This window comes from Nuphar pumila, chromosome 9 (genome assembly GCF_984573655.1).
Source record: "Nuphar pumila chromosome 9, dmNupPumi1.hap1.1, whole genome shotgun sequence".
In the NCBI taxonomy this organism is placed as follows: Eukaryota; Viridiplantae; Streptophyta; class Magnoliopsida; order Nymphaeales; family Nymphaeaceae; genus Nuphar; species Nuphar pumila.
The window spans coordinates 23227994-23249974 of NC_143257.1; positions in this window are offsets into that span (position 1 = coordinate 23227994).

Below are 21981 nucleotides of genomic sequence, written 5' to 3' on the forward strand. Positions count from 1 at the left end.
GTCCCACGAAAATAAAAATAAAAAATAAAAAAAAGAAAAAAGAAAAAAAAAGAAAAGCAAATAACATAAAAAGATTTCTTTTTTTGTTTTTATTTAAAAAGAACATGTAAATGGAGAAGCCATTTCAGAGTGGGCTCATTTTTTAAATTTTCAAATTCATTTTGAGGATCATAGGGGTAGAATAGTCTTTTCAAAAAAGATTTCGGACGAAATGAGCTATTTTTGGCAATTTTTGAAACGAGCTTAAAATTTGAACTTAAATACCCTGTTGCGAAGCAAATCCAATTTAGAATTTGAAAATTTGAGTTTGAAAGAAATCCAAATTATTTTTCTCGAGAAAATATTTCCAAATTTAGAATCCCGGGAGTAAAAATGTCAATTTTGGAGACCCAGGGTTTGAAATTGATTTATGAAAACTTTTAAAACTCAATTTGGATTAGAATTTATAAAACTGGAGTTCTTGACTTCGAAAATGAAATGAAATGTGATGAAATGTTATGAAATGCCGAGAAATGATAGAAATGATGAGAAATGACATGAAATGTTATGCGAAATGCCAACCCTGAATGAAGAAATTTGGATATTAGACCTCGATTTGCAGTAGTACTAGTTCAAAAAGTGTTAAAATTGATAATATTTGCAAAATGATTCAAGAAATGGTTTTCGGGCCCTACCGAACCAGAGTGACACTTACAATTGAAGTTTGAGCTGGATTGAACTGAAATGAACTGGATTGAGCTGGGTTCTAGGGTTTCAGAACTCGAATGGACTGACAAGACACTGACTCGACTGAACTCCCTGAATAAATTTTCAAGAAAAGCTGCCATTTTTAGAGATATGGTACAGAATGATCACTAGAGTAAAGTGAATTGCAGATCAAAGCTGAGTTTGAGCTGGAACAAAGGTCAGTAATACTGAGATAAACTAAAATTGAAGCTCGAGCACTAGCTGAACTGACTGGACTCAGCTCAGTTTCAGCTAAATGAGTTAAAATGGGCTAAAATGGGCTCCTGGACACTTGATAATGGTTTTGAACTGAAACTGGAGCACTTGAACTCCTGGTGAGCTCAAGCTAGACTCTAAGGAATAGGATTGACTAAGAATGACTGACTCAGAGATAATTGGCTTGGATTTGAGTGAGAAATGAGCTCATTTCTGAAGAAATGATCCCATTTTGGTAGGAATGGTCAGAAATGAAAATGGTTTATTCATTGTGAGCTCAGATGAGCTAGAAATGACTGACATTCTAATTCTTCTGAGTTTACAAATGAGCTTGGTCGACTCCGACTGACTAGGGTCCGGGATGACCTAGGGGTAAAATAGTAATTTTCTTAATAAAAGTGGGTAAAATGATAGTTTTCTGACATAAACTTGGGGTTGGACTCCTATACTGACCTAACAAGGTTGGCACTGCACGAGGGGTGTGTTTGAAAATGGATGAGGAAAATTTGGGGTGTTTACACCAGCGAAAGAGCTGGAACCTTTGACTGAATGACCAACTAAAGAGTTGAAACCTTTGACTGAATGACCAACGAAAGCTGGAACCTTCGACTAAATGACCAGTGAGAGCTGGAACCTTTTGACTGAATGACCAACGAGAGCTAGAACCTTTGACTGAATGACCAACGAGAGCTAGAACCTTTGACTGAATGACCAACGAAAGCTGGGACCTTTGACTGAATGAGCAGTGAAAGCTGGAACCTTTGACTGAATGACCAACGAGAGCTGGAACCTTTGACTTAATGACCAGCGATAGCTGAAACCTTTGTCTGAATGACCAGCGAGAGCTTAAACCTTTGATTGAATGACCAACGAGAGCTAGATCCTTTGTCTGAATGACCAGCGAAAGCTGAGACCTTTGATTGAATGACCAGCGAAAGCTGGAACCTTTGACTAAATGACCAACAAGAGTTAGAACCTTTGACTGAATGACCAGTGAAAGCTGAAACCTTTCTCTGAATGACCAGCGAAAGCTGGAACCTTTGACTGAATGACCAGCGAGAGCTGAAACCTTTGTCTGAATGACCAACGAAAGCTAGAACCTTTGACTGAATGACCAGCCAAAGCTGAGACTTTTGACTGAATGACCAGCGAGAGTTGAAACCTTTGACTGAATGACCAGCAAGAGCTGGGATCTTTGTCTGAATGACCAGCGAAATCTGGAATCTTTGACTGAATAGACAGTGAGAGTTGGAACCTTTGACTGAATGACCAGCGACAACTAGAACCTTTGACTGAATGACCAGGGAGAGATGAAACCTTTGACTGAATGACCAACGAGAGTTGGGACCTTTGTCTGAATGACCAGCGAAAGCTGAAACCTTTCTCTGAATGACCAACGAAAGCTGGAACCTTTGACTGAATGACCAGCGAGAGCTGAAACCTTTGTCTGAATGACTGTAAACACCCCAAATTTTCACTCACCTTCGTGACATCGCCCTCAATCGGCACATTTCAGTTCTCCGGAAGCAATAAAGGGCAAAATGGTCATTTTCTGAGTTTAGACCTTGCAGAAAGTCCTAAATTTCACTCTTGAGCCTCAAAATTTCTATATTTAGGTTCAGAGACATCTTCAAATTGCAAAATTTCAAAATCCTCTTTCTGGACAAAAGTTAGAATTTCCAAGTCTAAGCTCAGAGTGACATTTCATTGAAACATGTCTTTGCATCGCATTGCATGAACACTTTGCATCATTTCACTGCACAACATGTCATTTTGAGATCCAGAACTCCTGATTTTCAAAATTGTTAATCCAGATTTGATTTTTTAAACTTTTCAAAATTGATTTTTAAAATCCTGGGATTTCAAAATTGCCAATCTTTCCCATTTTACCCCTAGGACTTTGAATTACAAAAAATTTCTCAAGAAAAACAATCTGGAATTTTGGATATTGATTTTAAAGATTTTATCTCAAAACTTTTTGCAAAAGATTTTAAATCTCTTTACAAATTTTGTTTTTACATTTATCCATATTTTTGCCCTGAAAACCCTGTTGGATTTATTGTGCAAAATCCGAAGGTTCCATCATACCAATCCATTTTTCCGCCCGATCAGGATAAGGGTATAAACCTGAGCCTCCTTCAAGGAGGTATTCCATTTTCCGCCCGATCAGGATAAGGGTATAAACCTGAGCCTCCTTCAATGAGGTATTCCATTTTTCCGCCCGATCAGGATAAGGGTATAAACCTGAGCCTCCTTCAATGAGGTATTCCATTTTTCCGCCCGATCAGGATAAGGGTATAAACCTGAGCCTCCTTCAATGAGGTATTCCATTTTTCCGCCCGATCAGGATAAGGGTATAAACCTGAACCTCCTTCAAGGAGGTATTCCATTTTCCGCCCGATCAGGATAAGGGTATAAACCTGAGCCTCCTTCATTGAGGTATTCCATTTTTCTGCCCGATCAGGTTAAGGGTACAAACCTGAATCTCATTTTAATGAGATAATTTCATTCCCCCAATCAGGTCAAGGGTTAAAACCTGAGCTTCGTGCCATGCGAGGTATTTCGGTCCCATCCAGGTTAAGGGCATGAAACCTGAATTTCACTCTCGCAGAGTGAGTCTTTCCTCTTCATTTCTCCATTTCATATCTACCATCTTCCTCGGGCTAACTTCTTCATACCCAGTCAGATCCTTCTAACTGGGGCATTTTTATATAGCCCAAATTTGGTGTGTTTTCTTTGCCACTAAGCTCGACCATAAGCCGGCTTAGTAGCAAAGAGGGGCTTAGTAGCAAAAAAGGGGGGGTTTTCAGGGCAAAAATATGGATAAATGTAAAAACAAAATTTGTAAAGAGATTTAAAATCTTTTGCAAAAAGTTTTGAGATAAAATCTTTAAAATCAATATCCAAAATTCCAGATTGTTTTTCTTGAGAAATTTTTTGTAATTCAAAGTCCTAGGGGTAAAATGGGAAAGATTGGCAATTTTGAAATCCCAGGATTTTAAAAATCAATTTTGAAAAGTTTAAAAAATCAAATCTGGATTAACAATTTTGAAAATCAGGAGTTCTGGATCTCAAAATGACATGTTGTGTAGTGAAATGATGCAAAGTGTTCATGCAATGCGATGCAAAGACATGTTTCAATGAAATGTCACTCTGAGCTTAGACTTGGAAATTCTAACTTTTGTCCAGAAAGAGGATTTTGAAATTTTGCAATTTGAAGATGTCTCTGAACCTAAATATAGAAATTTTGAGGCTCAAGAGTGAAATTTAGGACTTTCTGCAAGGTCTAAACTCAGAAAATGACCATTTTGCCCTTTATTGCTTCCGGAGAACTGAAATGTGACGATTGAGGGCGATGTCACGAAGGTGAGTGAAAATTTGGGGTGTTTACAGATGCCCCTCTTTGCTACTAAGCCGGCTTATGGTCGAGCTTAGTGGCAAAGAAAACACACCAAATTTGGGCTATATAAAAATAACCCAGTTAGAAGGATCTAACTGGGTATGAAGAAGTTAGCCCGAGGAAGATGGTAGATATGAAATGGAGAAATGAAGAGGAAAGACTCACTCTGCGAGAGTGAAATTCAGGTTTCATGCCCTTAACCTGGATGGGACCGAAATACCTCGCATGGCACGAAGCTCAGGTTTTAACCCTTGACCTGATTGGGGGAATGAAATTATCTCATTAAAATGAGATTCAGGTTTGTACCCTTAACCTGATCGGGCAGAAAAATGGAATACCTCAATGAAGGAGGCTCAGGTTTATACCCTTATCCTGATCGGGCGGAAAATGGAATACCTCCTTGAAGGAGGTTCAGGTTTATACCCTTATCCTGATCGGGCGGAAAAATGGAATACCTCATTGAAGGAGGCTCAGGTTTATACCCTTATCCTGATCGGGCGGAAAAATGGAATACCTCATTGAAGGAGGCTCAGGTTTATACCCTTATCCTGATCGGGCGGAAAAATGGAATACCTCATTGAAGGAGGCTCAGGTTTATACCCTTATCCTGATCGGGCGGAAAATGGAATACCTCCTTGAAGGAGGCTCAGGTTTATACCCTTATCCTGATCGGGCGGAAAAATGGATTGGTATGATGGAACCTTCGGATTTTGCACAATAAATCCAACAGGGTTTTTGGCAAAAGGAAGAAAAATGGGGTCCCTAAAGCTTGAAAAGGGATTGATTTTGGGCGTCTCATTGCTGAGACTAAAATCAGCTTTTGAAATTGCCTTTTGCTGGAATTGGTGGCTTAACCTCAAGCCGAAATGGGACTGTCTATGGTGGGACAGTGGGGACACAGGGAAGTGTGCAAATTTGAGAGTTCATGCTCTCAAAGAAGGGAAGGAATCAAGTCCTTAGGAGGGATTTAAAATTGGTGTCAGGATGCATCGAAGACGGATATCGAGCTCTCACTTCATGTCAGGATAGCTAGAAAATATTGTCAAAATGTTGAAATTTTGCTGTTGATTCAAAATATTTGAAAATGTTGCACATTGTTGCAAAGATATTCCTTCTTTTCTACCTAAAGCATTACCTCCAAACAAGGTTCACTTCGTAGAATCGAGATTGGAAACCCAAATTGCTTGCAATTGACCTTCTTCAAGGAAGCTATCAATTTCCTTGATATGAGCAGGAAAGAGAATTTGATATTATGAAAGCAATTGATGAAAGAGTATTGATAATAGAATTTCACAAATTTAAAGAAGATTCTTGATAGATTTGGCAGTTTGATATCCTAAGAGCTTCTCTCATAGTAATCTTTCTGCACTCTTTTGGCCCTCTGTGTTTTGGCTGCATTCTCCCTCATTTTGGAGATATTCTGACTTTTTCTCTCTTTTTTTTTCTCTCTTTCTCTCTTTTGGGAAGGGTACGTCACAAACTCCTTCAACTTGGAGATGTTTCGATCCTTCTTGGACGATGGGTTTGGAGATCTTTGGATGATAGCTGAAATTAAATATCTTTTAGGGATTGTCGAGAGGTTCATCGCATCTGCCTTCATCTCGACAGTGCTTTGGACTTTCCCTGGAAGGATCCGTCACAAACTCCGTCATCTTGGAGATGTTTCGAATCTTCTTTGGCCCCGGGGGTCTACTCGCCTAATTCGCCTTCATCTTGACGACAGGTGAGAGATCCCTTTTGCGGATACTTAATTGCAGCTTAGATGATTCTGAGGAGACAAGGCTTGGGTAAACGCTCTCTTTTCTAGCGCTCAGGATATTTCCACTGCCTTGTCTTTACAAGAATAAACCTTAAAGATGCGCCATTGACTGTGATCAATATCGATCATCTACGGCTTTTCAATAACATTGAATCTTCTTTTCTGGCCATATCGAGGATTTATCCTTCATCCTTTTGGTTGGTCAAATAGAACGAATTTGAAGATTGAATCTCTTTTCGCAAAAGCTTCACTCTTTTGAAAGTAATGCTGAAGGTAAACTGAGGTAAAGATTTATGCAATAAAATTTTGAAATCAACAATTGATTGACAAATTGACAAAATTTTCTTGAAATCCTTGATGAAAGAGAGTACATGAGGTCCAGCTTAACGCATCCGTGATGAAAATTCTCCTCTCTTTTTCTCAAAGGAGGTGACTATCAGTTCATTGGGAACAATATCAGTTCAATTAAGAACGACCATCGGTTCGCTGGAAACAATATCAGTTCAATTAAGAACGCCCATCGGTTTGCTGGGAACAATATTAGTTCGATTAAGAACAACCATCAGTGGGAATAATATCAGTTCAATTAAGAACGACTATCAGTTCACTTGGAATACTATCAATTCGATGAGGAACGACTATCAGTTCACTTGGAACACTATCAGTTCGATAAAGAATGACTATCAGTTCAATGAAGAACGACTATCAGTTCACTTGGAACACTATCAGTTCGATGAAGAACGACTATCAGTTCACTTGGAACACTATCAGTTCGATGAAGAACGACTATCAGTTCACTTGGAACACTATCAGTTTAATGAAGAACGACTATCAGTTCACTTGGAACACTATCAGTTCGATGAAGAACGACTATCAGTTCACTTGGAACACTATCAGTTCAATGAAGAACGACTATCAGTTCACTGGGAACACTATCAGTTCAATGAAGAACGACTATCAGTTCACTTGGAACACTATCAGTTCAATGAAGAACGACTATCAGTTCGTTTGGAACGACTATCAGTTCGCTTGGAACGACTATCAGTTCGCTTGGAACACTATCAGTTCAGTGAAGAACGACTATCAGTTCGTTTGGAACGCTATCAGTTCAATGAAGAACGACTATCAGTTCATTTGGAACACTATCAGTTCGATGAAGAACGACTATCAGTTCGCTTGGAACGACTATCAGTTCGCTTGGAACACTATCAGTTCAGTGAAGAACGACTATCAGTTCGTTTGGAACGACTATCAGTTCGCTTCGAACACTATCAGTTCAGTGAAGAACGACTATCAGTTCGTTAGGAACACTATCAGTTCAATGAAAAACGACTATAAGTTCGTTTGGAACACTATCAGTTCAATGAAGAACAAGGACCATTATAGAGAGTTGAATCGCTTCTATGAATGGTTTCAGGATTATCCCCTTATCCTGAACGGAGAATGAAAATTGGATGACCTGGCGATCAAAATTGAGAATTTTGGTGATTTTAAAATTGGGAATTGGGTGACCCGGAGATCGAAATTGAAGAATTGGATGACCCGAGGGTCGAAATTGAAGAATTATGGAAAATGATTCAGGTTTATCCCTTAACCTGAAGGGGAATGGAATTGGGTGCATAGTCAATGCAAATGCAATGCACATGCACATGAAATGCAAATGAAGTGCAAATGAATGCAAATGAGTGCATATAAATGCAAAATGAGAGAATGGTTTATCCTGCCTGCATACAGGATGTTTTGAGGTAAAGATAAATTTTTCAAAAAAATGCCCTAGTGTAACTAGGGAGAAAGTTTTGAATAGAAGAAGGACAATTGATGAATAAGGCGACAAGTTTCTTGACTGATAGATGTCCTCAAGATCATTCCTCACAAGAGAGACATTATGAAAAGGAAGAGGAAGTAAATAAGACGACACCAAGCTATTGAAAAAAATTTGATGACTTTATTGATGCTTTAAAATCAAGGAAAGAGAATGGGATTACATTATTCTTTTGAAAAAGCAAGATGGGAAATGGGAAATTGTTGGCATTGTCATCTTCTTGAATGATTGTAGAAAAAATCTTTGTCAGGATGACTAGTCTTCCTTTTCATCTTCAACGAGGAGCTTCTTGTCAATGCAGTCTTGAACAATGTTCTTAAGGACGAAGCAGTTTTCTGTATCATGCCCTACTGCTCGATGAAACTTGCAAAATTGTTCTTTGAATCTGCCCATAATTGTTGGAGGATCAGCAGCTTTAGGCAACCGGACAAGGTCTTTCTCAAGCATATACTCGAGGATACTCTCGAGTGTCTGATCCAGAGGGGTGAATTCTCGATCAGTTCTCCAGTCCTTGCGCTTTGATTTTTCCTGATCTTTCTTTTGATGTTGAGGGCTGGATTGGAGAGGTTTATCACTGTTGATGTCCTTCCCCTTTTGCTTTTTGATTCTCTCCAAACTATGATCATTCTTGTTGCCTTTGCTATTATTGAAAGATTTTGCCGCAAAAGTGAAGTGAGCCTTCTTCTTTTGTTCACATTGAGAGTTATTCTTGGAAAATGTGAAGCCTTCATAGACTCCATTCTCCACACTCAACTCGAGCCATTCTGCTCGTTCAATGAGTTCAACGAAAGATTTGGATGGTGAGGTAGAAATTAATCCTCTCAGAGGTTGTAAAAAATTATTGAGGATCAATGATAAAGCATGTCTTTTTGATATAGGATCCCTCATTTTGTTGCAGGTCTCTCTCCATCTGCGAATGAAGTCCCTTGCCTTTTCATTTTCATTCTGCCTTAGGTTGCAGAGATGGCTCAATGTTGGGAGCGCTTCAGTATTGAACAAGAATCGTTCAACGAACAAATTCACGACTTTGTCGAACTCTTTCAGTTCTATAGGATTGACATGTTCCGCGTACCATTTGGCTGCAACTCCTTCCAGGCTGCGGGGAAAGCATAAGAACAATGCTCTGTTGTCTCTCTTGAACCTAGAGCATTCAGCGAAGAACATGGCGAGATGGGCTTTTGGGTCGCCAGAACCATCGAACTTGATGAATTTTCGGGGAAGATTCTCCAGATCATCATCCCCTTCTAAACCGTCGTAGAAGTCCTCGCTGGTGAAGACTTTATTGCCCTTGTCGCGGGCTTGCAGATCCTTGACCACTCTGGCCATTTCTCTGAATTGTGCTTGCAGGGGCTCTTCTGCGACCTGACTTTTTGATTTGTGACTCCTCCTTTGGCCACATTTATGAAATGCCGGAGGCACCTCATATTCTTCATCGGTATCATCTTCGTCTGAAGTATCTTGAACATTCTCCTCAGAGGACTTGGTTGACCTCTTGGCCACACGATCTCTAATTCTCTGACTGAATGGATTTTTGTCTGAGCTGGTGCCAGCCTGCTCACTCATCATCCTCTTCATCATCTTCTGAAACATTGCGTACATCTGAGGGTCGATACCATCATCTTCTGGCTGCTCTTGGTCTTTGTCTGACCTTGGCGAATTCATCTCTCCTTCTGATGTTGATGAGTAACTGATACGCTGAATTGGTGCGGTCTTCTTCCCTGACCTTGTCTGAACCATCAAATGTTGCGAAGGCTCTCTACAGGATAAGGTCTTGATTAGACTCTGAGGAAATTTTTGGATTGGGAAGAAAATTATATGGTGGACAATTGGAAGAATATCCCATTACTAGGGATGGAGTCGTCGTTGGAGTCACGACAATTATGTTGTCATTCTTTGTAAGAGAAATGAACAACGGAAAATGTGCCTTGTTACCTAGGCGAGGTCGTCAACCACGAGGAAAATACCATTTTGAAGGAAAGAGATACCTCTTGGAAAAACAATCCGGAAACAGATTTAAAGTAAGAAGAAGGCAAGTGGGTAAACAATTTCCACCACAATAATCAAGGTATGCATGAGGAAAATGCGGTGAAGAATTTTGCAAGTAAACAACAGGATCGAAAATCCAATGAGAGAAAACATATGATTTTGAAAAATTGCAGGCAGGATAAAAATGCAGCTGGAAATTCGAGATCCAGTAGAAAGGGAGAATGAAAAATCACCTGGAGTTTTGGAAGAAAAGGGATATTTGGGAAAAACCATCCAGGGTTTTAGAAAATAAAGGAAAATATGAGAATATGGATATTTGGAAAGATATTTTTGAAAAAAATATGAGAGAAATAAAAGTAGCATACAAACTCACATCCTGCATAAACATTTATGCACATTCAGCACTCCCTAAAAAGCTGACTCTAGATGCATCATTTTGAAAACAGCTGTAGGACCTTAATCCTAACTCTAAGTTCAGATCATCTTTGTCCAATTCAGTTATGCCGATATACCCGAATCGAAATCCGAGGTACGTGGCATAGAATTTCCACTCTGGTTCTAAGGTAAGGTTTTCCAACATCCTTGAGCGCCTACCGATATACTTCGGACTGTGGCCCGCGGTACGTAGTAGGGGGGTGTTAACCCAAATCGGTGGCCCAGTTGTGAGGCTCTGTCCCGAACTAGGGTTCTGGAAGAGAGCCCAGCAACGTGAAGACCGGGTAATGATAGGTAATGGAGTTTTGAAAAAATGATCACATGCAAGAAATAGATGGCTCTAAATCCTAGAGAGATAGATTTTGAAAATCTTTGAAGAAGCATACATTGTTTGCATTCAGATCCTAAATTGAGGAGAGTTGTATTTAGACCTAAGTCTATGTGAGCATGAAAATATCTCCTCAATCTGGTCCTACCAAACCATGCCTAATCTATATGCAGTCAATGTCAGCTAGGTCAGAATCTAGGCTCTTAGGTTCCCATGATATCAAAAGCAAAGAGCTGACATTTTGTGAACACGGTTTCAATAATTGAACTAAGTCAAGCACTTTTTTGGTCAGACAAGGACAGGTCCCATCACGGTCGCCAAACCTGTTATCGTCGCAAAATTTTTCCCGTCTTCCATTCCTCGCGGAAGAGAGAGGGAAATGCTTTCGCGATTCAAACTTGACCGGATTTTGGAAATTGTTTTGAAATACTCGCCTCCGTTTTGAAAATTGCGGAAAAATCCATGGGATGGGGCTCAACCTGTCGGTACGAGGTTCGACCGTTCCTGCCGCCTTTAACAGGGGTAATCGAACCAAGGACCAAAATTATGCTTGACTTAGTGAAATTACCGAAATCGTGTTCTATCCTAAATGCACAGAGAATTCAGGCATGTGCTATGAGAATTTTGAAAAATGTAAATTGGAAAATATGGTGTATGCTTAGAAAATATTTGAAGTTGAAAAGTATTTCTCAGGAAAAGGATGGAAATCAATCTCTCAGGAAAAACTCAGACGAAGAAGGTTTGAAATCTAGAGAAAATTTATAAAGAGTTGGAAAATCTTGGAGAAGTAAGAATCGCGAGAAAATCTTGAGAAAGTTTATAAAAACTTTAAAAATCCTGAATAAATGAGAATCTCGAGAAAATCTTGAGAAAGTTTATAAAATCCAGAAAATCATGAAGAAATGAGAATCTTAGAAAAATCTTGAGAAAATTTGAGAAAGATTGGGAAAACCATGAGGAAATAGGAATCTCAGAAAAATTTTAAGAGAGTTTAGAAAGACTTGGAATATCATGAAGAAATGAGAATCTCAGGAAAATGAAGGAATTCTTGAGAAAAGATGATCATTTGAAAAGAAAAACACTTATCAGGAAAACTTGGATTTTGAGAATTTTCTTAAGAAAAGGATAGAAAATTTATAGGAAAGATTCATTGGAGAAGTAAATTCAGAACTTAGGAAATTGAAATCCTGAGAATCTGTTTTTTTTTTTTTTGAAATATCTGAAAATCAACTTGGATTCTTGAGAAATTTTTTGTAATTCAAAGTCCTAGGGGTAAAATGGGAAAGATTGGCAATTTTGAAATCCCAGGATTTTAAAAATCAATTTTTGAAAAGTTTAAAAAATCAAATCTGGATTAACAATTTTGAAAATCAGGAGTTCTGGATCTCAAAATGACATGTTGTGCAGTGAAATGATGCAAAGTGTTCATGCAATGCGATGCAAAGACATGTTTCAATGAAATGTCACTCTGAGCTTAGACTTGGAAATTCTAACTTTTGTCCAGAAAGAGGATTTTGAAATTTTGCAATTTGAAGATGTCTCTGAACCTAAATATAGAAATTTTGAGGCTCAAGAGTGAAATTTAGGACTTTCTGCAAGGTCTAAACTCAGAAAATGACCATTTTGCCCTTTATTGCTTCCGGAGAACTGAAATGTGCCGATTGAGGGCGATGTCACGAAGGTGAGTGAAAATTTGGGGTGTTTACAATGACCAACGAAAGCTAGAACCTTTGACTGAATGACCAGCCAAAGCTGAGACTTTTGACTGAATGACCAGCGAGAGTTGAAACCTTTGACTGAATGACCAGCAAGAGCTGGGATCTTTGTCTGAATGACCAGCGAAATCTGGAACCTTTGACTGAATAGACAGTGAGAGTTGGAACCTTTGACTGAATGACCAGCGACAACTAGAACCTTTGACTGAATGACCAGGGAGAGATGAAACCTTTGACTGAATGACCAACGAGAGTTGGGACCTTTGTCTGAATGACCAGCGAAAGCTGAAATCTTTGTCTGAATGACCAACGAGAGCTGGAGCCTTTGACTGAATGAACATCGAGAGATGAAACCTTTGATTGAATGACCAGCGAAAGCTAGAACCTTTGTTTTAATGATTTGATCTAAGATTGAGACTTTTTGAGCAACAACCAGTGTCAGGGTTGGGTTTTGCAGATGAAACTTGTTCTTTGATTGAAAATTTTGAGAAATAATCAGTGCGAGGACTGGATTTCAAAAAATGGTTTGATCTAAGATTGAGAATTTTGAAAATGACCAGTTTGAGGACTGGGCTTCAACAATGGTTCGATCTAGGATCGAAAATTTTAAAAATTGACCAGTTCGAGGGCTGGGTTATGTAATTGATTCGATCTAAGATCGAAAATTTTGAAAATGACCAGTTCGAGGACTGGGTTCCAACGATGGTTGGATCTAGGATTGAAATTTTTTAAAATGATCAGTTGGAGGACTGGGTTCCAACGATGGTTCAATCTAGGATCTAAAAATTTATCATGACCAGTTCGAGGACTGGTGTTTGCAAAGAATTTTACTTGCAACCAAATTCAGAAAATAAAGATTCTTGACGAAGATTTTGAAGCCAATAGACCATCATAGTTAATTGTATGTGGTCCGCTTTCAGGATTATCCCATTATCCTGAATAGGTATGGAAAGAATTTTAAGATAATTGACAGAAGAATCGATTTAATTTTGTCTACACATGGAAATTTTGAAGTAAGATGTATATAAAAATAAAATGCCTCAGCATTATGGAGAAGAATGTTAGGATAACAGAAGATCATTATTATTGAAAAGGCTTGTTGAAGAATACAAAGGCTAGAATGAACATTTTAAGTATAAAATTTCTTCAAATGTAGGGCATTGACAATGTCTAGCAATTCCACCCCATCTGCGTTGATCAGACGGTACACATTGCGAGGCAATGCTTCTTTGACGATATAGGGACCTTCCCAATTGGGTGACCATTTGCCATGCGGGCGATGCTTGAGATGAGCTGTTGATCTAAGAACCAGATCATTAACTCAAAATCTCTTCTCGATGACGGATTTGGCATAATGCCAAGCTATCCTTTGGCGATAAGCTTGAGCATGCTCCACTGCCTTGAGTCTCCTTTCATCCAGTAGATCAAGTTGTACCAACCTCTACTGCTGATACTGGTCAAGTGGTAATTCTATAAGTGAAGCAAATTTGAGAGCAAGTTTTTGAATGTGGAGAGGTAAAACCACCTCAGTCCCATAAACAAGCTCTGAAGAAGTGGCATTGGTCGGGGTCCGAATGATAGTTCGGTATGCCCAAAGCGCATCATGAATTTTCTCATGTCAATCATGACCTGTTTCCATAGTTCTCTCCAAAATACGAATCAAAATCTTATTGGTGGCCTCTGCTTGACCATTCCCTTGAGGATAGTAGGGAGCTGAGAAATGGTGATGGATCTTAAATTTCGAACAGAAAGTCTTCATCCTCTCATTCTTGAAATGACTGCCATTGTCTAAAACAATATCATGTGGTATGCCAAAATGACATAGAATATTCTTGTTAATAAAGGAAACCACATGGCGGCCTTCTACTGTACGCAAAGTTGCAACCTCAACCCATTTGGTGAAATATTCTGTAGCTGCAAGAAAATATTTGTGACCATTGAAAGCAGAAGGAGTAATTGGACCCACCACGTTGAAGGCCCATATAGAGAATGGCCCAGGGAGATACAATTGATTATAAATATGCGGCAGGTGCATGAATGGAAGGTGCATGCATTTGGCATTTGACGCACTTTTTTACAAATCGATTATAAATATGCGGCGGGCGCATGCATGGTTTTCTAGTAATACCTTGCCCGAATGATCTGCTTAACAAGAGTTTGGTAACCAACATGGCCACCACAAATACACTTGTGTGCCTCTTGAACAACTTCCATAGCCTCATCTTTGTCTAAGCATCTGGCGTACTCAGAATTGAACCCACGGTGGTAGAGGACATTAACAAGGATGAAATAGTGGCTGACATGCGCTGAATTGCACGTTGTCCCCTTCTTGGCATTTCATGTGGAAATTCACCTGTGTCAATGAAATTCTTAATATCTTGATACCAAGCTTTCTCTTTCTAATTGACATGGTTTACTTGTTCAGCTGAAATGAAGGCAGGTTGATCAAGTTTGCCAACTTTAAAGGATCGACAAGATTCACTGTCCTTAAAGGATTAAATAAAGCCCAGGCTGGCCAAACCATCGGCTATCTGATTGTGTTCCCTCCTAACGTGATTAAGCCAAAATTCTTCGAAGCTGTCTACAAGAGCGAGAACAATTTTCTGATAAAGGATTATGTTCTGATCTTTGACTTGCCACTCAATGTTAACTTGACTGACGACAAGCAGCCAAACGCCAAAAACATGTACTCTCTTGACATTGAAGTCTTGCGGAATTTTGAGGCCTTGTATCAGAGCTTCATACTCGGCCATATTATGAGTACATTGAAAGCCAAGTTTGAGAGAATACGAAATCATTTCTTTTTCTGGAGAGATCAATACAATTTTGATCCCTATGCTAGACATATTCTTGGATCCATTGAAGAATAGGTTACAAATCGAGAATTCTAGAACATTGCAGATACGATCATCAGGAAATTCATCTTCCGCCTTGATCTCTTTTGTCAGGGGAAAATCTACCAATTGATCTGCAATAGCTTGGCTTTTTATGAACTTTTGAGAGACATACTCTAAGTCATATTGCATTAGGAGGACTTGCCATTTTCGCAATCCGTCCAGTAAGAAAAGGTTGCTCAAGAATGTATTTGAGAGGATTGAGTCTTGACAGAATTTTGATTTTTGATGCTAACAGATAATGCCTCAGCTTCTGACACATCCATAATAAAGCTAGACATGTCTTTTTCATCTGAAAATATTTTTTCTCATAATCAATGAAAGTCTTGCTCACATAATAGATGACATATTCTATTCGACTGCCTTCTTCATACTGTACAAGAAATCCACCACAAGAATTTTGACTGACGGAAATGTATAAGAGGAGTGGCTTCCCAAGTTCTGGTGGCTTCAGAACGGGTGAATTATAGAGATATTGTTTGATGTGCTCAAATAAAAGCTGGCATTTTGATCCCCATTCAAAATTTACTCCTTTTCTCAAAAGATGATTGAAAGGTTCACATCTCATGGCTAAATTAAAGATGAACCGACGAATTGACTGAATGTGCCCCTGGAGGCTTCGCAACTCTTTGAGATTGGTAAGCGATGGCATGTCAATAATTGTTTTTGCCTTGGCAGGATCCACCTCTATTCCCTTCTTGCTGATTATGAAGCCGAGTAGCTTACCTTACTCCACTCCAAAGACACACTTCTGAGGGTTGAGCCTTAGTTTATAGAGAATAAATCATTCAAAGACTTGGCCAAGAGCATCAAGATGATCTTCTCCTTCTTTAGACTTGACCAGGACGTCATCCACATAGGCACCCATATTTTTATGCATTTGATCATAAAAAATAATGGCCATCGCTCTCTAATAAGTTGCCTCAGCATTCTTGAGCCCAAACGACATGACTGTATAGCAAAAGGTTTCCCACAGTGTGTAGTGAAGGAAGTTTTTGACTGATCACGAGCGGCCAACTTGATTTGATTGTAGCCCAAATATCCATCCATAAAGGAAAACATGGCATGTTCTGTCGTGCTATCGATCAGAAGATCAATATTGGGAAGCAGATAATCATCCTTCGGGGTGGCCTTATTGAGATCTCTAAAATCGATACAAATTTGGACTTTGCCATTCTTTTTAAGAACTGCCACAATGTTTTCCAACCAGTTCGGATAATCAATGGTACGGATGAACCTTGCCTTTAGCAAATCTTCAAGTCCTTCCTTAACTTGCTGCTCAGCTCGAGGATCCAATTTCCTTAGCTTCTGCTTGATTAGGTTGGAATTTGGTTTCAACTTGAGACGATGATCAACCAATTTAGGATCCAATCCCAACATATGTTATCATCACAAAATTTTTCCCTCCCTCTGCAAGAAAGAGAAACGATTCTACGAGTCAAACTCGACCAAAGTTTTGAAAATGGGTTTTGAAAATTACTAGCCTCCATTTTGAAAATTTGCGAGAAAATTTCGTGGAATGGGATCCGCCTGTCGGTACAAGGTTCAACTGTTCTTGGCGCCTTTACTAGGGGTAATTGAACCAAGGATCAAATATGTGCTTTAACTAAGTTCAAATATCTAAATTATGCTCTATTTTCCTAAAATGCACAGAGAATCAGGCATGCGCTATGGAATTTTGGAAAAAATGCAAGTTTAAAAAATATGATGTTTGCTTGGAAAATTGAAATGTGCTTGGAAACGCTTGAGAAATACTTGGGAAAAGTGATGATTCTGAGAAAATCATGAATTTCATTAGAAATCAAGAATTGCATTGGAAAATGACTTTTGAAACGGAAAATGGATTTTCAGGAAAACTTGGACTTGGAGAAAATCGATTTTGAGATTTGGATTGCTTTTCTGAGAAAATCAATTTCTAAAATGGATTTGACAATTCTGGGAAAATTAGAAAGTTCATTGGAAAATGACTTGAAATGAAAAATGGATTCTCAGAAAAATCAAATCTTTGAGAAAATCGATTTTAAACTTTGAAAATAATATTGAGAATGTTAAAACATTGGAAAATCATGATTTTAACTTGGGAAATACTTTGAAATATCATTTGAAAACTCAGAGTTTTGAGAAAATCAAATCCTGAGAAAGACTTAGAAAATTCTGAGAAAATCGATCTTTCTGAATTGAAATTAGGAAATGAGTTTGAAAATGATGCAAATTGAATGAATGAATATGAATTTGAAAGATAATTCTTTTAGGAATTGGAAAAATCCTTTTGAAATTTTGAGAAATGCAGTGCATTTTTTAAGTTAGCATAAGAGTGTAGGCTGAATGTGGCTAATACAAATATCACAAATTTGGGTTTCATTCGTATTCTAACTATGGCCATAAATACAAATTTCACCGAGTTTGTCAACTCCCTAAGAGCTTGTGCATGTGTCATTCGTGTCAGCCATAGTGGATTTGAGAAAAATATATGCATGAATCATATATCAGATGTTGGAATTATGCGAAAGCAAACTATATGCAATGCATCCTATTCTAAGCTGAAAATGTAACACGTATTCCAAATATTACATCTTGATATTACATTGAATTGAAATAAAAGAAAAATGAATAAAAGTCTTCTTCTTGAATATTCCTGCAAAACTAGAAAACATGTTAGCACAAAAATATAGGTTTATCTAGATTTATCCGAAAATATTAGGAAATTATCAGACATTATCTAAATATAAACCCTGATTCATACCTCCCTGATATAAACACGAGAAACATATAATGAAAATTTAAAGGATAAAACTTGGAAATTCAAAATTGGGGTCAAAATAACCAAAATGCCCTCGATAACAAGACTATGGCCTTGAAATCAAGGTTTTTCAGAAAGATATTTTATAAAAATGAGATTTTAAAATTCAAATAAAAATAAATCAAACACAATATAATTTGATATGATTGGAAATATGAAAACCAAAGTTTGAAAATTCGAAATTGAGGTCAAATGACCAAAATGCTCCTGATAGCAAGACTATGGCCTTGAAATCAGGGTTTTCTGAAATAAATTTTGTAAAAATGCAAACTGTGAAATTCCAATGGATGCAAATGATATGAAAATCAACTATAATATGATATGAGATGATGATAAACATATTTAAAACCCTAAAATGCAAAAATATCATAAAATTGCTGATTTTTGCATGATTTTCGCTTGAGTTTCACATTTGATTTTAAAAATCAACTAACACAAAAGTCAAATGTGTTTGGAATTTGCTCAAATTTGGAATGGACACCTATACTAACCCTAAGAACGGAATGGAATTCAAAAATTAATATTGTTGGTATTTTTATATATGGAAATTCAAATAAAAATCCTAAATTACATGATTTTTGCCTAAAAATCTAGATTTGGCCTAATGAAAATTGAATTTGGAGTACTAACCTACCATAGAAATTCCCCAATTTTTATGGGATGACAGAGTACAGTTAGACAAAGATTCTTTCCTTTTACAGTTTTGGGACTTGACCTATGGTCAGAAATCTACAACTCTGGCAAGTCAGATCAGAATCCGGCAACTCTAGAATTTAGGGCAGACTGACAGGTTTTCACAAAAAATTGGGTAAAAATGGTAAACAGATGCCAAATCCTCTAAAATTTTAGGGGGGTGACCCTGACACACAAAGGAACAATTCCTATTTTGATAGTTTCTACATTGGACATATGGATTGGAAGGACACAGAGGATTATCAAACCTCTAGTTCTGATAAAATCGAATTAACAGGGATTTAGCTAGTAAACTTGTAAAATCTGGAAAATATGAATTCGAACCCTAAAAATTTTGAAATTCTGGAAAAAGGTATAGGAGTTCATGAGGAACAACTCCTTATTTGATGGTTTTGGCATTGAACCCAAGGATTAGAGTACTACATAGGATTAGGGTGGGTCTAGACCCTGACAAAAATATCACCAGATTTTCACAGAGGGATGGAAATTCTGATTTTTGACAAGGATCAAATCTCTTTAGAAAAATACATAAAAATACTGGAAAATAATAAGGTCCATCAGAGATCTACTGTATTTTTTTTGGAAATGAATCAAATCTTTTATGAGGGAGATCTCGGGTCCTCATGTCTGCTAAAGTGGGATTCCAGTTTTTTACAGGGTTTAAAACCTGATTTAATGTTTGATTTATTTAATGGGGTTGGAAAACCTGAATTAATTCAAAATTTCAGCAGAAAATCACAGACAAAATATTATAACTATCATAATTTTTTTTAGGATTTTTGAACTAAAATTTCACATAAAATCATAACTGAACTCGATGCATAAATGAACCTAAGTTAAACATCAATAAAAGCAATGTTAAATGCTCATGAAATAGAAAAACTATTCTAAATGCAATGTTAAGAGATAAAAAAATACATGACAATCATGAAAAAAAAAAACAAGAAATGATAGGGGAATATGGTCTATTTTGATATTGCATCTCTAAAAAGGGGGATTCAATCCATTGAGTGGATGAATCCCCTCTCTTAGATGGCATAAACCAATAAGATGAAGATCTAATCATTTTTAGCCATTCAAGGGCAATCAAACCACTCTCAATGCTGTAGATTCAGCCTTTTGGGCTGATTTCACATAACCATCATAGGCATCAAGCTTAAGAACCCAAGATCCGATGGATGATAATGGTGAAAAATGTGTGATCTTGATAAAATTCAATAATAAAACCCAAGTGAGCAAAGGAGATTATCTTAGGTTGGTTTGGATTCAATTAAAGGAGGAATATTTCAAGGCTGGGGTCACTGCACCTAATGAGGGATATTGGAGATAGCAATGGCTGGAGGTAGGGAGTCAGAAGTTCGATTCTTGCGTCGGCTGGACTGATGACTGCAAAAGGGAATGGGCTAGAAGAGATGACGTCGGTTGGGGTAGCTGGTTCAAGGATGCCACTATGGAGAAACCCTTGATGTTGCTGAGAATGGTGGTGGCTGGGGATTGTGCTGCATCATGAAGGCTCTTACTTGCTTGTTGGAGCTGTGGGGGCTGGAGTTTTGCTGGTGCAATTGGGAAGGAGGTGATGCTGCTGCAAGTGGAGGTTGTGGATCATGCTGGCTGTCACCGATTGAAGGAAGCCTGGAAGGGCTTGTAGGAGGAGGTAGCAAAGGCTAGGGCCATGGCTGGAGCAAGGTTGCTGATGGAGATGCTAAAGGATTGCTTCAAAATCCCCCCAAGAGGCTGCAACCATTTTTCTGTTTTTTTTAGAATAAGAGAAGAAGATAGGGTTGGAGGGAGGAGAGAGTGCTGAAGAGGGATAGGTGTGATCATCGCAAAATTTTTCCTCTCTTTATGGTTTCTCTCTCTTCCTTCTCTTTTCCTTTTCTAACCTTTATTCTCCTCCTTTCTGAAGGGAGAAGGATAAAAGAAAGAAAAGAAAGAGAGAAGAGAAAAGAAAGAAAGAAAGAGAGAGAAGAGGAACTATTTTGCGGGTTTTCACTTGACCTTTATTTGAAAAATATTTAGAAAATAACTCGCCTCTGTTTTTTAAAATATTGCGGGAAAATGGAGAGACGGGATTCGCTCGTCGGTACGAGGTTCGACCGTTCCTGGCGCCTTTACCAGGGGTAATCGAACCAAGGATCGAATCTATGCCTTTTTGCTTTGCTTAAATATAATCTAAGAATCTATTCTAACTCTAAATGCACAAAGAATCATGCTTGTGTAATGCATGAATATATACTCCTTTTAAAAGATGTTTTGAAAATTTCCAAGTGTGCTGAGATGAACTTGGTAAAGGAGTGAAGAAATGATTGAATCTAACTTAGAACTTTGAGATAGGATCAGAGTAGTTCTAAGTCTTTGAAATGAATCAAAATTGGAAGAATAAATGAGAAAGAATGATTTGAAGATTTTTGAAATGAAGGAAAGTGAAGTCTCAAAGTCAAAAATGAACTTTGAATTTGAATCTGAATTTAGGAAAAGAAATGAATAATTTAGATTTCTGAGGTTGGAAATTTTGGAATGGATCTGAGAAATCCGGATGGTATTTAAGAATAGAAATGGATTTAAGAGATTCAGATTAGATCCGAAAATGGAATTGAAATCTAGAATTGGAATTGGATTCCGGATCTTAAAAAGAATGGGATCCAAGATTTGGAATCCAAGATGGACTTGGGTTCTGGATCCTAAAATGGAGTAGATCTGAAGTCTAAGATCCAATGTAGAGTTAGGTTCTGGATCTTAGAATGGATTTGGATTTGAAGTCTAAGATTCAAAGTGAAATTGGTGCTGGATCCTATGAGAAAATTGGATCTGAAGTCTGAGATCCAAAAAGTGGAATTTGGAGTTTTGATCCTAAAGAGGAACTGGATCTGAAGTCTGAGATCCAAATGTAGACCTGGGTTCTGGATCCTAAGAATGGATTTGGATCTGAAGTCTAAGATCCAAAGTGAAATTGGTGCTGGATCCTATGAGAAAATTTTGGATCTAAAGTCTGAGATCCAAGGTGAATTTTGGATTCTGGATCCTAGAATGGATTTTGGGTTTTTGAAAGTCCAAATGAGACTTTTGAAAATGGATCTGGGTTTTGAAAACCCATATTGGATTTAGAATTCAGGAATTGAATCTTGAATAAATGAATTTCAAAGTCGATTTAGACCTTGGATTTGAAGTTTGAATTTTTTGAAATGTAGAAGAGGAAGAGAATCTCAA